This window comes from Chrysochloris asiatica, unplaced genomic scaffold, assembly GCF_000296735.1.
Source record: "Chrysochloris asiatica unplaced genomic scaffold, ChrAsi1.0 scaffold00027, whole genome shotgun sequence".
Taxonomy (NCBI): Eukaryota; Metazoa; Chordata; class Mammalia; order Afrosoricida; family Chrysochloridae; genus Chrysochloris; species Chrysochloris asiatica.
Window position 1 is genome coordinate 5,565,926 of NW_006408545.1, and position 5,801 is coordinate 5,571,726.

At 37.1% G+C, this 5,801-nt stretch overlaps 1 protein-coding gene across 1 annotated transcript in view; it reads right to left on the reverse strand.

The window, feature by feature from the left end:
• The window catches only part of SLC35F1 (solute carrier family 35, member F1), a 608,564-nt gene that overhangs the window by 123,970 nt on the left and 478,793 nt on the right, over nt 1–5,801 (reverse strand). The window lies entirely within an intron of this gene.

Below are 5,801 nucleotides of genomic sequence, written 5' to 3' on the forward strand. Positions count from 1 at the left end.
TATTCAGTTGCTAACCAAAATATCTTTGGTGTAACACCCCCAGCCATTCAATGTAGGAAAGAGGTGGCAGTATGCTTCTATAAGGATTAGAGCCTTGGAAATCCTATGGAGAAGTTCAACTCTGTCTTATATGGTCTCTATGACTTGGAATCAACTCGACCGATGTGTGTTTGTTTTATGTATTTTGAGTGCCTTCCAAATAAGGGAGCTCCTCTTCCAATCACTGTATTGGATAATATTCTGTTGTAATCCAAAGGGTTTTCACTGATTAATTTTGAGAAGTAGATCTCCAGGTCTTTCTTTCTTCCTAGTCTGTCTTAATCTGGAAGCTCAGCTGAAACCTGTCTACTATGGGTGACTTTGCTCGTATTTGGAATACTACTGGCATAGCTTCTAGAATTATAATAATACCTAAACCACCACAGTATGACACACTAACAGAAGGGTGGTGGATCTCTCAATTTAGGACAGGCAATTATGACAAATGTTCTCATAGAATGGTGCTGCTTTCCTTTAGAACAGTTATTCCCAATTGTAATCATACATTCATTCATTTAGCTATATGATTAAAGTTGCCTTTCACACTCAGCTAGAAGCTACATGAGGCTATAAATCGTATCTATTTTTGCTGTATGTATGCTCACGACCTAACACATTTTTCAAATACAGAAAATATTCAACAATTATTTGTCAAGTGACTGTGTGAATCAAACAAGCATAATCAATGTTCTCCAGTAACATTTCTCATCTCTTCTGACCCCCTGCTCTGTCATGCTGTTCATTCCATGCTCAAAGTTCTACCATTTTCTCTCCACATTTTATCCAATTGTATAGCCCTATCTCAGTGGGCACTTTCTTGTCTTTGCAAGTGAACACTGTCTCTGCCTCCTTTGAAAACCATAGCATTTCACATTTGTTCTCTTGCCATTGAGTTACTATTCTGTGCCGTTTATCCCCTTACTAGTTCATAGGTTTAGGGGGGACAAGGCTGATTCGTTTCTTCTTATATTACCTGTAGTAAATAACACATTTCTCAGAGGCTTAATATATTTATTTTCCCTGTTGATTAATATGAGCAAAAGCTTAGATTGAACACATAGCCTATGCTTAATTAATATTTCTATAAACAAGGAAGAATCATTATAAATTCTTTGCCATCAACAAATCAAATACAATCACTAAACAGCAGTACAGTCATGGTGCCCAAAGCAAATTTCTTCAGTTCTGACCATATTATTGTTTAATAAATTTATTTATTATATGCAGAAAATTTCCCCTATTCTTTTCTCAGATGATTATAATTAGGCTCAGTTGATATTTCAGGGGAATTGTTCTTTTTCTACTTTACTATAAGACCATTATTGTAAAAACTTAAGTAAAGTTTTTCAGACTAAAAGAAACATTCTTTGACATTTACCAGGGGTGAGAGGGAAGGGAGAATAATTTATAGGCTAGAGGGTAGATACATATTAGCTTGGCAAATGAGGAGGGCAGTATACAAGAAAAAAGAGAGTGGTAGAAGAATAATGAAATAGTTGAAGATACATGGAGGTATGATTGGGATGAGGGAGATACGTGTGAACAGTGATATATACACAATGCTGGAACAACATTGTTCTGGACATAGATACATGGATTGAGACATAGGCTAAGTGTGTAAGGGAGGAAGAGTGAGACAAATATATTTTTATGTCCCACAAATATGTAAGAGTTTGAAAGAGAAAAAAGAAACATTCTTTGACGGTTGCCAGAGTAGGAGGGAAGGGAGAGTAGTTCACTGGTTATAGGATAGATATATGTTAACTTGGGTGATGGGAAGGGCAATATACAAGAAGAGGGGGGTTGGCAGAAGTATGATGAATACAGGTGAAGACACAGGTGTTATATAAGGGCTAAACGGAATAACCCCAAACAGTGATAGATGTAAAAACACTCTTCAGGTAGACACACAGAGACACATGCTGGGAAGGAGAGTAGAATGTGTGTGCACATATATATGTATGTTGTTGTTGTTAAGTGCCATCTAATTGGTTCTGACCCATAGCGATCCTGTATATGGTTTCTGAGCAGTGGATGGTGATATTGAATCACAGATCTAGAGGTTCAAACTGACCTTATGGTTAGGTGCTTATTCTATAGCACCATACCAGGATTTCTTTTGCCATACAATCCTTCAATATTTCAAGTTGAGGCTTGAATTTTTTTCTTCAGTTCTTTCAGCTTGAGAAATGGTGAACATGTTCTTCCTTTTCTAACTCCAGGTATTTGCACATTCCATTATAACACTTTACTTTGTCTTCTTGACCTGCCCTTTGAAAATTTCTGTTAAGCTTTTTTACACACACACCCTTCCCCCATTTCTTCCATTTGCTTTAGCATCTCTACGTTAGACAGCAATTTCAGAGTCTCTTCTGACACCCATTTTGGTCTTTCTTTCTTTCTTGTCTTCTTAATGATCATTTGCTTTCTTCTTGTATGATGTTCTTGATCTCATTACACAACTCTTCTGGTGTTCAGTCATTATTGTCTAATGCATCAAATTTGTTCTTGAGATGATGTCTAAATTCAAGTGGGATATGCTCAAGGTCATATTTTGGCTCATGAAGACTTGTTTTAATTTTCTTCAGCTTCAGTCTGAACATGCATATGAGCAACTGACAATTTGTTCCATAGTCTACCCTGATCTAATATAACTGATGACAGTGAACTTTTTCACAGTCTCTTTCCACAGACATAGTCAATTTTATTTCTGTGTATTCCATCTGGTGAAGTTCATGTGTACAGTCGTCTTTTATGTTGTTTGCAATAAATAAGCCTACTCTTGTAAAATTCTATTATGTGATCTCCAGCATCATTTCTATCACCAACACCATAATTTACTACTGATCCTTCCTCTTTGTTTCCAACTTTGCATTCCAATCACCAGTAATTATCAATACATCTTGATTGCTTTTTTTTAAAACAAGTTTAGACTGAAGAAGTTGGTAAAATTCTTCAATTTCATCATTACTTGTTTACTTGGTTGTTGCATAAATTTGAATAGTAGTTGTATTAACTGATCTTCCTTGAAGGTGTATGGCTATTATCCCATTAAAGACAGCATTATAATTCAATACAGATCTTGAAATTCATCATCAAAAAGAACATTTCAAGTCTATATTAAAGTTGTTAGTATAACCAATATGTATCTAAATGTTTTGTAACCCCCTTATTATGATTTATGCTTTATTGTATGGAAAGGTGAATCTGGAGACACAGTAACTCTATTGTTGCTAATGAAGAGGTATGTGCTTTATTTTTCTCACTTTGGAATTTGAAACTGTCTTGTGTGTTTCTTTTCTTGGAATTCAGTGAGGTCTTGAGGGGAAGGCATTTAATTAATGTATTCCTAAAGTGATGGCCACCTCATATGCATGCGAAAGCTGGACAACGAATAAGGAAGACCGAAGAATTATTGATGCATTTGAGTTATGGTGCTGGAGGAGAATACTGAAAGTGCCATGGGCTGCCAAAAGTACAAACAGATCTGTGTTGGAAGAAGTGCAGCCAGAGTGCTCCTTGGAGGACAGGATGGCCAGACTTTGTCTCTCATACTTCAGACATATTGTCAGCAAGTCAGAGAAAAAGACCCCCAGTGAGATGGCTTGGCAAAGTGGCAGCATCAATGGGCTCAAGCATGGCAACAATTGTGAGGTTGGTAAAGGATCGGGCAGTGTTTCGTTCTGTTGTACATAGGGTCGCTATGAGTCAGTACCAACTCGATGGCACCTAACAACAAAAACAAAGTGATGAACTAACCATATTTACATTTGGCATGTTTATGTTGTAATACATATTTATGTATGATGCTACACCAGGAAGTTTATAGTGAAGCCTAAATATTCATAGTCTTAATATGCTTTTTAAGATGCACAAAACATATTAAGAGCACCGATGCTATACACATAGCAGGATGTGAACATGTTCAAATTCTTTTATTTTAGACCAAGGGAAATGTTACACATTGTATAGGGGGCCATATTAGGAATCTCTGGTAAAGTTGGGGTGGGGAGAAGGAAGTCAATTTCAGGAAGTAGTTAGTTACAGTCGAGTTGGCTCTTGCCTCTGACTCATTCTTGGTCCTGAGCCATTTTCATGATTGTTGCTACGTCTGAGTCCATTGTTTTGGCTGTTGTGTCACTCCGTCCCATTGAGGGTTTCTCTAATTTGAGTCGACCCTTTACTTTACCAAACATCATGTCCTTTTCTAGTGATTGTTTTTTCCCTGATGATGTTTCCACAGTAAGTGAGCTGAAGTTGTGCCATCCTTGCTTTTAAGAAAAATTTTTGTTGTAGTTTTTCTTCCAAGTCTGATTTGTACAGTCTTCTGGCAATACATGATATATTTAATATTCTTTGCCAATACCACAATTCAAATACACCAGAAAGAGTAAGTAAGGCTTTCAAAGTTGGAGAAAAGGTTCTAAAAAGTAAAGATAATAATTACATACAAAGAGAAGTGTCAAAAGACAGATTCTAATAATTCTATTCTCACTATAAGTCCAATACTCATATGAGTTCAAAAATCACAGAATTTTAATTGAGAGATTAGGTTCTCTTCCTGCTTCAAAGGGCATCACCAAGGACCCAAATCCATGAATGCTGCCAGAATACAAAATGTGTAAGAAAATAGTCTTGCCAAAATGCTTACTCTAATCATTTTTGGGGGGATGGGGAACTGATTCTTTATTTTTTTTTAAAAAGACAATTATCAATTTTAAGTATCAAAACATTTGCACTACTGTTTTCTCTCTCTCCCAATCGTCCCCCAAAAGAGACCACACCAAAGGAGAGTGCATTTGAGACCACTAAGCTACAGGATGACCATCTGAGATACCTCACAGAAACCTCACCAAAAAAAAAAGGGGGGGGTGTAGGGAAAGGACTTTTTTTTAAAAGATGAGCACACACTGCTAGCCTACAGACTGCAGAGAGAAATCAGCCAGATGGGGTGGCCAGGACACCCCAACCCCAGAGAATCACAGTTTCAAAATCATATAAAATTTCAACAACAAAAAAAGCTTCGTATATAAGATATTCAAAATTTCTCCAACACTGACTGATACAAAGCACTTTGAGATGGCACTTTGAAAAACAGCAGCTTTAGAGCCAGAATAGGGTGACACGATGAGTTTTGTATGGGTACATCAGTGGCAAATCATTCTTACTTTTAAAAAAGAAGATAGGAGAGCAAATAAATGGTCACCCAAGAGAGTGACACATGATCCATCCTGTGAGTAGTTCTGAAGGAGAATGGAGAAAGGATGGGTCAGTGATGAGATCTCACACAGAGGTCTCATCATATTAATTTGTTTGGTTACTTCTGACAAAATAAAATAAAAACCACCTTGTACTAAGACACCTTAAAGCCGAAAACCTGACCAGCACTTAAAAACAATCCCCCTGCCCCCAGGGCTAACAACTCTTCCTGGAATCACCTTTCTCGTTTGGCTGGTGCTTTGTACAGAACAATAAGGGTTCCCAGAGTAGAGTCTTTCCCTTGGCTACATTTGGATCTCAGTAAGGCAGACCCATACTTCTTTCCCTCCTTTTTGGAGAAGGCAATATGTATTGAGCCGAAAACTTACTTTCCAAAAGAAAAGAGTTAGATTGCTGCTTCAGAGCTGCTGAGTTATTTGGAATGTGTTACATATGGTGCTATAACAAAAAGGCAATTACAAAATGTATACATCACAACATGCTTTTAAAGACACTTGCACTGTGCTCATGTTCCCTTAAATGTTGTTCCCAAAGGTGCTCAG